Raw genomic sequence first — 9,305 nt, 5'->3', positions numbered from 1 at the left:
ATTTGAGACAACACAATTGGTGGAGACGGATGAAGAAAGATATAGTTCGACGCTATTTGGGTGATTGTGGATCGGCTGACCAATTCCGCTCATTTCATTCCTGTGTGTACTACTTATTCTTCGGGGTGGTTGGCGGAGATTTATATCCGGGAGATTGTTTGCCTGCATGGTATTCCAGTTTCCATCATTTCAAATAGAGGTACTCAGTTCACATCAAGATTCTGGAGAGCCGTTCAGCATGAGTTGTGTACTCGGGTGGAGTTGAGTACAACATTTCACCCTCAGACGGACGGACAGTCTGAGGGCACTATTCAGATTCTTGAGAATATTCTCTGTGCGTGTGTGATTGAGTTTGGAGGGTATTGGGATCAGTTCTTGCCATTGGTGGAGTTTGCTTACAACAACAACTATCAGTACAGCATTCAAATGGCATCGTGTGAGGCTTTATATGGTAGGCGGTGTAGATCCCCGGTGGGCTGGTTTGAGCCGGGTGAGGCTAGATTATTGGGCATATACTTAGTTTAGGATTCTTTGGATAAGGTTAAGGTGATTCGAGATAGACTTTGTACAGCCTAGTCCGGACAGAAGAGTTATACAGACCGGAAGGTTCGTGATGTTTCCTATATGGTTGGAGAGCGAGTTCTGCTTCGGGTTTCGCCTATGAAGGGTGTTATGAGATTTGGGAAAAAAGGGAAGTTGAGTCCGAGGTTTATTAGCCCTTTTGAGATATTGAGGCGTGTTGGGGAGGTTGCTTATGAGCTTGCCTTACCTCCCAGCTTGGCAGGAGTTCATCCGGTATTTCATGTTTTGATGCTCTGGAGGTATCACGGTGATCCGTCGCACGTGATGGATTTTAGTTCAGTCCAGTTGGACAAGGATCTATCTTATGTTGAGGAGCCAGTGGCAATATTGGACAGGTAGGTTAGAAAGCTAAGGTCTAAGAACATTGCTGCAATAAAGGTTTAGTGTTAGGGTTAGCCAGTTGAGGAGGTGACCTGGGAGATCGAGCAGGATATGCCCAGCCGTTACCCTAATCTTTTTCCTACTTCAGGTATGTCTCTATTCTCGTTCGAGGACAAGCGAATGTTTAAGTGTAGGAGGATGTGACAATCCAGTCGGTCATCTTAAGAATTAACGCACTGATCCCCTATTAACTGTTTTCCCTGAGTTTATTTCTGCTAGTTTGATTTGTCGGGACGTTCGGTTTTGAGTTTTAGAGAGTATTGAGATACTTAGTCACTAAATAAGAGCTTAAGTGTTGGAAAGTTGACCGTAGTCGGAACAGTGTAAATACTGCCTTGGAATGGAAATCTGATGGTTCTGTTAGCTTCGTTAGGTGATTTCGGGCTTAGGGGCGTGTTCGGATTGTGTTTTGGAGGTCTGTAGCCACTTTAGGCTTGAAATGCCGAAAGGTCGAATTTTGAAGTTTCGGGTTTGATAGTGAGATTTTGATTCGAGGGTCAGAATGGAATTTTGAAAGTTGGAGTAGCTCTATAGTGTTGAATGTGACGTGTGTGCAAAATTTCAGGTCATTCAGACGAGGTTGATATACTTTTTGATCAAAATCGTATTTTAAGAGTTTTTTACATTCTTAGGCTTGAATCCGATGAAAAATAGGTGTTTTGATGTTGTTTTGAGCGTTCCGAAGGTTGGAACAAGTTTGAATGAAGTTATGGGATATGTTGGTAGGTTTGATTGAGGTCCCGGGGGCCTTAGGATGATTTCGGATGGTTGACGGAAAGATTTTTGGAATTGGAGTTGCAGCTTCAGCTATTCTTCTGTCATAACCGCACCTGCGAGTGTGGGACCGCAGGTGCGGAGCCACAGAAACGGTGGACCAATTACAGAAGCGGAAGTTGGAGAGTTTAGCAGGAACATCAGAAGCGGTGAAATTTCCGCATGAGCCGTACCGCATCTGCGGATGGGGAGTCACAGATGCGGAATCTGGGCCTTAAGTGAAAAGTCGCAGATGCGACCATTGTTCCGCAAATGTGGGACCGCAGATGCGGAAACAACTGGGCAGAAATATAAAATTTCGATGGTTTATTTCAAAAGTTGAAAACTCGATTTTGAGCTCGGGAGAGGGTAATTTTGAGGGGAAATTGAAGAGGAGGTCATTGGGTAACAATTCTTTAACCCTATCTAGTTATATTCCATCAATCTATAGTTAGTTTGATCATTTAATTTTGGATTGGAGGTGAAAATTGGGGAAAAGTTGGAAGAAAGTTCTTAGACCAAAAATTTGACTTTTGATTGGGAATTTGACCTTAGATTTCGACAATTTTGTTATGCATGAACTCGTGAGAGTATGAGGATTCTAAAAATGTAGATTTTACCCGATTCCGAGACGTGGGCCCGAGGGACATTTTTGTCATTTTACCTAATTTCACGTATTAGCTTAGAACTTCTTTTTAGAATCAGTTACTTGAAGTGTTAATTACATAATGAAATTGAATTGAATAGATTTTGGCCATTTGGAGTCAAGTACTCGTGGCAAGTGCGTGGTTTCAGATTGATTATTAAGCCGGTTCGAGGTAAGTGGCTTGTCTAACCTTGTGTGGGGGACCTTCCCTTTACGGTTTGGTATTATTGATAATTGAAATGCCTTGTACGTGAGGTGACAGTGCGTACTTGTGCTAATTGTTGGAAACCCGATTTTTTTTCACTAAGTAATTACTAGTATGTTTTTATTTCCTATTCTTATTACTTGCAATATTAAGCATGTTGTTAGCTTAGGAAAGCATGTCTAAGTGATTTAATTACTTATTTTCTCAAACAGCTTTACCTGAATTCTGTGCAGCATGCTAGGATAGACTTACTTGTTTTGCCTTAACATGGAATTTGACATTTCTGAGTATTTTCCTACTGCTATTGTGTATTTCCATTGGGACTACGGATGTGGGATTCCGGTAGATCTCCCTTGTCTGTTTACATTTAGGACTACAGATGTGGGATTCTGGTAGATCCCCCTGCATAGTTATATGGAACTATGGAAATGCACCCGGTAGATTCCCCCAGTACTCGGTGTTTACATTTGGGACTACGGAACGGGATCCCGGGAGATCCATCGGATATGTATATTGGGGACTACAGTACGGTATCCTGGGAGATCCCCGATTCTTGTTTGGTGTTGGACCTTATTTCTTTTCTGTGTTATCTTGTCTCTGTAATAGTTGTTGTTGTCCTTTATATCTTGTAATACTTTTCTCGCTGCACTTATTTATACTGTTCTATTCTATACTGTTGAACTTTATATTTTATTTAACCTCAGTAGGGCCCTGACCTTCCTCGTCACTACCCGACCGAGGTTAGGCTTGGCACTTACTAAGTACCGTTGTGGTGTACTCATGCCCCTTCTGCGCATGTTTTTCATGTGCAAATCCAAGTACATTGACTCAGTCCTACCACCCGTGAGGCGAGGTGACTACTCTAAAGACTTCGAGGTACATCTGCCGCGTCCGTAGACCGAGGAGTCCCTTTCTATTCTAGCTTTTAAACATTTGCCCTTCTGTATTTCTTTTCCTTGTTAGATATTTTGGAGTTAGACATTGTTAGATATTCAAAGGCTTGTGGTTCTGTGGCTGTCCTGAGGGTTTAAAACCCCGGATTACACATCGTTGTGTTACTTTGAGGTGACGCACACGCTAGATGACGAGCGTGGAGTTGTGCACCGTTGGGGATTGTGTCTTGGTTAGTCCCGTACTACTGTTAAGTCACGTATTTTTATTTGAAATCTTATGATATTCCATGTTCTAGAGATTGATATTATATTTTGGGTTGTATGCCATGTTTGGGGCCTTGTGCCGACCTGCTGAGTCCTTTAGAGGCACTTTCACTATTTTTTCTCACTCTATTAGTTTTGAAAGCATATCCTCATTCATGTTTTACCTATTTATTGTTTAAATCTTGTTTTATCACTTTATTTCTTAAAAATGTGAAAAACTGTTTGGGCTGAGTTCCCTGTTTTACTGATGGTGCGAGTGATCGTGAGGTTGATGACTGAGATAGGCCGATAGTCTGATTGTGATGTTAATGACTGAGAGAGGCCGATGACTTGGTTGTGAGGATTATATATCTATGGATCGGGTTGCATGCTGCAACAATATATATATATATATATATATATATATATATATATATATATATATATATATATGTGTGTGTGTGTGTGTGTGTATCGGGCTGCACGCCTCAGCGATATAGCGCTTGGGCTGTAATAGCCCCTCCAGAGTCTGCACACCCCCCAGTGAGCGTAGTCGACTATATAAATGGATCGGGTTGCACGCCGCAGCGGTTACTATATGGTACCTATTGAGTGTGAGTGTTGATTAGTAAGAGTTGATTCACGAGTGACTGAGAGGCTTTCCCGAGGGGCTACATATATATACATGTACATGAGTGATGCTTTGCCTGAGGGGCTGGTTTATGAACTTACTATTTTCACTCCTCTTTAAAGCGAGTTTCTATTGAACATGTTAATTTGATTACTGCTTTTACTCATCTTTAAACCGAGCCTCTATTGAAAATGTTGAACAAATGTTTTAAATAATCTTTCATTTAAGCTGAAGTTTCTAAGTTATGAAAAGGGTTGTGGAATTTCTGTTTTCCCCGAGGAGCTGTATACGAACTATGTTTTGCCCGAGGGGCCGATTATGGTTTTCAACTATTTTATTATAAATGGTACTGAACCCCTACTAAAACTATTGGAAAGCATTTCCAAATGATTTTTACCAAAAGCTGGGTTTTAAATGAGACGATTGACTCGTATATCGATTTGAAAACCTGTTGTGCTTATTGAGTTTATCATAAATGTGGATTCATCATTTCCTACTACTCAGTCTTTATTTACTCTTATTACTTACTGGGTTGGATTACTCACATTATTCCCTGCACCTCATGTGCAGATTCAGGTATTTTGGAACCCGATAGCGGGTGTTGATTGCTCAGACGCGAAGTCATCAGAGTTAGCAAGGTGGTTGCACGACGTTCGCAGCACTACTTCCTTCCTCTCATTTTTATTACTGTATTTAGTACATTTTAGACTCTTGTTGTATTCAGATCTTGGTAGATGCTCATGACTAGTGACACCCCGATGTCGAGCTTATGTAATTATTCTGCATTTTTCTTTTAAATGTTCATTATGAGATTATTGGTTTATAAATGGTGTAAAAACAACTTTTATTGGAAAATGGTTGATTTGGGAATTGTGTCGGCTGGCCTTGTCTTCATGAGAGGCGCCATCACGACCGGGTCTGGTTTGGGGTCGTAACAAGTTGGTATTAGAGCCTAGGTTACATCGGTTTCACGAGTCATGAGCAGGTTTGGTAGAGTCTCGCGGATTGGTACGAAGACGTCTGTATTTATCCTCGAGAGGCTGCAGAACCTTTAGGAAAAACTTTACATTATTGAACTCTTGTCACGCGTTCTTAATTCAGCTTAAAATATAACTCTTTGAATTCCTTCCATGCATTCGTATGCGCGCATGAGCGCTCAGTTTCAGATGTGCATCGATGTCTTGTAATTACCCGATGAAGGGGCGAGATATGATCTCTATGTGTTGATGTTGGGCTAGTCTGGAGGACTTGAGGCCGGAATTTTGCCTATAGCATGAGCACCGAGGTGTTGATTTTGCTAGCAAGTGTTTTTGAACTTATATGTTCGGTAGTGCCCTATTGGTAGAAGTAATGACTGGATAGCTACGTTATGAGTATGTTATGATTGTGAGGTGTATTCATATGATTTGGAAACGGTGAGAGGGGTCTGCTGGAGGATAGAAGAACAATTAGGTACTTGATTTTCATCTCGATTGGAGGTGTAGCCCCAAGTTATAGGTGTGAAAAATCTTTTCATGTGTTCTAGTTAGGAGTGAAGTAAATTTTATGTACGGTATGGGTTTAGACTTAGGAAGATTAAGTGACTGTGTAATGTTTATGACGGTGGAAGCTATACAGAAATGTTAGTTTGAGGCAAAGCAGGTGGGGTTATCTATTACGGAGTGTTCTTAAGTTGTGTGATCCTTCTGTTGTCTGTTAAGAGATCCTATTTACAAGTGTAATATATGTGTTTCAATTTAAATTTGGGTCGCTTAAGAGAGTGGGGTTCAACGGTTATAAGGGTGAATGTGAGATTTTCATAAGATTTAAATTACTAGATGGTCTGTGTTTCACGAGCTTATGAAGGATTGAGTTTAATCTCACTATGGTTTTATGGCAACAATAAACTATGTGCGTTATGAGTTATTATGTATGTTTTGATCTATGGCTTCGAGCCAAGTGTGGGAGTCTATTATTGCTTAATTGATCGCACAATTATGTGCTATGTCGGTTCCAGTTTGAGGCGTACTGGTGAATCAGTTATGGCTTACGGAGATTGAGACCGTGGATATCTCGAGTAAAGGAAAATTTTGATGAAGGTTATGTCATGCTTCATAGGTGTATGAGAATCTCAGAATGTCTTGAGTTGTTGTAGTAATGGATGCTCTGTGCATAGAGCAGGAAATGGCTTGGTTGTTATAGGATGAAATTACACTGTGCGGTGTCGGAGTGCTATTGGGGCACGGGTGGTTCTGTTCATTTGATTAGGCTAATTGCAGTTTGAATAGAGTGAATGACTCTAGAGAATAGTTCTAATGCGTTCAAGATTCTACATATAACAATTGGGTATTTTAAAGTTGTATATGTGGTTAGAAACTGAGTTTTCATTGGAAGATGTCAAGACTTGTTGTATTTTCTATATAAATTATGGGATTCTATGTATCATTATCAGGAAGGTAAAGGTAACGAATTTAGATTTGCAGGAAGTCTCTTCAGAGTGAAGTATTTTGATCGTGGTGCTCTTGGGAATATCTAAGAAAGTATTCAGCGGCTTGTGAGCCTTAGACGGTATAGCTTTATGCTTGGGTCTTGTGTGGCGAGTCTGGGTTGAGGAATGGTGGTATTATAGAAAGAAGAAGTATCTAGTGAAGGTAAATCAGAAGGAACTTAGATAGATGGTCTAGCTTGGTAGCAGGCCGGATCGGTAGGGTAAGGATATGATTATTTCCTTGGGTGCTTCCGAGGTAATGAGTTTCTACAGGTGTTTTGTGGCAATGCTCTTGGGCTTAGTGGCATGCGTAGCTTGGTTGAGTTAGAAGGATTTAGTCCTGACAGGTTTGGTTTTGTGCAAAAGGGAGTCGAGGAGTTCTTGATGATTTCTAGCACAGTTAGAGGTGTATATTTTCCACGAGCGTGAGGAGCATGAGATGTATAGTGATTCTCTTCCAGATGGGCTCAATGGGAAGTTCTTAGCTAGCGGAGTTCATAGTTTCTTGTGGCTCGGAAGAGATACAAAGTTCTTATGGTTATCCTAGGATGGTACGGTTTATGCGGTATGTTGTGTAGGATTGAGATTGGCATGTGTAAGGTCACGGTTCAGATTTGAAAGGAAAGTCATGAATTCTTAGGCAGCATGGGCAGTTTCAGATAATTAGAGAAATGAGCTTCAGATGATTTGGGGAATGATCTTCAAATGATTAAGGAAATGGTAATGCCAATTGAGGTGATTTGACGAGGGTATATGTTTCAGGAAAAGGCAATGTGATTAAGCTGATGGTACTTCGGTAGTATTGCAGCACTTCTTGTCAGATCGACTGCTGATATTCGAGTTTGCTTGACAACACAGAAGAATTTTAGAGTATCTCTCGTGGAATGATGGAGTACTAGAGGTATGTTATATATGCGAGTGGTGGAATTGGGATAAGATATGGTAATTCATGTGCTTTATGGACTTAGAGACTGGAAGTTCTCATATACAGGTTAACTCATGGTTGTGGATGGCAAAATGTGGGTAAGTTAGTCAGATGTTAGTATGTGCTATGATTCAGTCATTGTGAACCTTCGGAGGATTATTTATCTGTTATGGGTGACTAGAGTTGATGTGTGGTTCATTGGTGGATCTATATAGATGTGTGTTCTGCATCGAGACGACTTGTTGACTTCGAGTTACTATTGATGAGGGATGTGTTGATTCGGATGTTATTGAGCTTTTAGTAACCGGGGGAATCTATGAGTTATCTTTCTGTGTTGTGAGGCATTAGTAGTTGTGGGTTATAGGCACATGTGGTGCGGTTCCATTGAGGTTTCATAGTGGAAGTCGAGCGGGAAGAGTACCGGGTATTGCTCGGCGGGTGGCGTATCGGTTGTGTCCCTTCGGATATGTGTAATGTTATGTCAATTGCTTCGCGGTAGCTATGATGATTGCTTTGGTTTTAGATATCATATTGTGCATGATTGTCGATTTTGAGCATAGTGACTTGAAGTGTTTCACGTGGTCTAGTGTTTGGATGAGGTCGTGCATTAGAGCGAAGCTGTGTGAAGGTATGATCCTGTAGGTTAGATTCGTGTGTTTTGTTTCTATGATGTGTGTCGGGTTCCCAACATTGTGTGTGGTGGTACCGGTGAGCTTGCGATACAGCTTTTTCATTTGAGTCATCTTCATGATTTGAGTATGTTCGGATTTTTGCTTATTGGTGTGTGGATTGCACGTGTTGTGGCTTTAGCCTATATTGATGCGTCATGTAACAGAGTAATTGTGTTGGATTAGACGAGATCGTTGGGTCTTTAATGAATACAAACAGATTCTATTTCAGCATGTTGGAAGGATAATATCGAGGTTCGGCTCAGAAATATACTATAGTCTTTGCCAAAGGGGAAGTGGCTTCATGAATGGTTGATCGGAAAAATGGATATGGCTCACTAAGTGTTTTATTTATCATTGGCAGTATATGAAGGTGTTGGAATGAGACTTTAGTTGATATGATTTTTTCTACCTGTATTCGATTGTTGTGTGCAGCTTGCTGGGATTAGAAGTAATCGCTACAAGTGTTTGAGGTATGTGGTATATCATGTAATTGCACCTAAGGTTGCAGGTATGGGTTAATACAATTTGTTCGGGCTTATTCAGAGTATAGATGGAAGATTCGGATCTTGTGGATGATTTCAGAAGTGGAAATGTGGTTCTAAGGTTTATGGGCTAGGTTGGATTGTGAAAATTTCAGTTACATTGTGTTACCAGACCTATATGAGATAGGGTGACGTGGGATCACCCTCGGGTATATGCATGATAAGGTTATTCAGCGATTGGTTGGCTTTTGGAACAACTCTGGGCCCGTTCGAGGACGAATATGTGTTTAAGTAGGGGAGGAAGTAACGACCCGACCAGTCGTTTTGAGCTTTTGCACTTTGCTCACCAGTTCTCAGGCATGACTTTCCCCTTGTGATGTATTATGACTTATGTAAATTGTTGGTTTTGGTTTTCAAGGTAATTGG

This window comes from Nicotiana sylvestris, chromosome 11 (genome assembly GCF_000393655.2).
Source record: "Nicotiana sylvestris chromosome 11, ASM39365v2, whole genome shotgun sequence".
NCBI classification, from domain to species: Eukaryota; Viridiplantae; Streptophyta; class Magnoliopsida; order Solanales; family Solanaceae; genus Nicotiana; species Nicotiana sylvestris.
The sequence above is the reverse complement of the archived record's forward strand: the minus strand, read 5'-3'. Positions refer to the sequence as shown.